This window comes from Colobus angolensis, unplaced genomic scaffold (assembly GCF_000951035.1).
Source record: "Colobus angolensis palliatus isolate OR3802 unplaced genomic scaffold, Cang.pa_1.0 Scaffold8846, whole genome shotgun sequence".
NCBI classification, from domain to species: domain Eukaryota; kingdom Metazoa; phylum Chordata; class Mammalia; order Primates; family Cercopithecidae; genus Colobus; species Colobus angolensis.
The window spans coordinates 1-1,507 of record NW_012122761.1 but is presented as its reverse complement, the minus strand read 5'-3'; the positions used below and the strand labels follow the sequence as shown (position 1 = coordinate 1,507).

General features: G+C 48.7%; 1 pseudogene; it reads left to right on the top strand.

Moving 5' to 3' along the window:
• The first annotated feature begins 666 nt into the window (after positions 1-666).
• LOC105503872 lies at positions 667-1,069 on the top strand (annotated as a pseudogene).
• The last annotated feature ends 438 nt before the right edge of the window (positions 1,070-1,507 follow it).

Sequence of the window (1,507 nt, the reverse complement as noted above, 5' to 3'; positions counted from 1 at the left end):
TAAGGGCATGCTGACCTCCCATCAAGAGGTAGAGCTTGAGGCTGGGCACAGTGGCTCACGCCTGTAATCTCAGCACTTTGGGAGGCTGAGGCAGGCAGATCACCTGAGGTTAGGAATTTGAGACCAGCCTGGCCAACATGGTGAAACCCCGTCTCTACTGGAAGTACAAAAACTACCCAGGAGTGGTGGCACATGCCAGTGGTCCCAGCTACTTGGGGGACTGAGGCAAAAGAGTCACTTGAACCGGGAGGTGGAGCTTGCAGTGAGTCGAGATTGTACCACTGTACTCCAGCCTGGGCGACAGAGACTCTGTCTCAAAAACAAAAAAAAAAAAGGATTGGCCAGGTGCAGCAGTTCACACCTGTAATCCCAGCACTTTGGGAGGCTGAAGCAGGAGGAGTATTTGAGGCCAGGAGTTCTAGCCTGGGAGACATAGTAAGACCTCATATCTACAAAAAAAAAAAAAAAAAAAAAAAAAAAGAGGTAGAGCTTAAACTGGGTGAAGCGGCTTGTGCCTCTAATCCCAGCTACTTGGGAGGCTGAGAGAGGATGGCTTCAGCCTGGGAGGCGGAGGTTGCAGTAAGCCGAGATGGTGCCACTGTACTCCAGCCTGGGAGAGTGAGACAGAGTGACACCCTGTAGCCAAAGCACTGGAGCGGCTTGCAGCCCAGACCCTGTGCTTTCCAAAGCCAGATACACTGTCATATCGTTTGGCATCCGGAAAAATGAAAAGACTGCTGTCTGCTGCATAGTTCAAGAGGCCAAAGCAGAAGAAATCCTGGAGAAGGGTCTAGAGGTACAGGAGTATGAGTTGAGAAAAAAATAACTTCTCAGATACTGGAAAGTTTGATTTTGGGATCCAGCAACACATCAATCTGGGTATCAAATATGACCCAAGCAGGGTCTCTATGGCCTGGACTTCTATGTGGTGCTGAGTAGGCCAGGTTTCAGCATCACAGACAAGAAGCGCAGGACAGGCTGCACTATGGCCAAACATAGAACCAGCAAAGAGGAGGCCATGCGCTGATTCCAGCAGAAGTGTGATGGGATCATGCTTCCTGGCAAATAAATTCCCATTTCTATCCAAAAAGCCAATAACAAGTTTTCAGGGAAATGTAAAATAAAATAAAATAAGAAGTGGGGAGAGAAATAACAACTGCTGGCCGGGTGTGGTGGCTCGTGCCTGTAATCCCAGCACTTTGGGAGGCCAAGGCAGGCTGATCACCTGAGGTCAGGAGTTCGAGACCAGCTTGGCCAACATGGTGAAACCCCATCTCTACTAAAAATACAAAAATTAGCTGGGCATGGTGGTGCATGCCTGTAGTCCCAGCTACTCTGGGAGGCTGAGGCAGGAGAATCGCTTGAATCCAGGAAGTAGAGGTTGCAGTGAGCTGAGATTGCGCCACTGCACTCCAGCCTGGGTGACAGAGTGAGACTCCATCTCAAAAAAAAAAAAAAAAGTATATCAATATATAAATGCTAGAGTCTGACTATAGTGAAGTGCTTA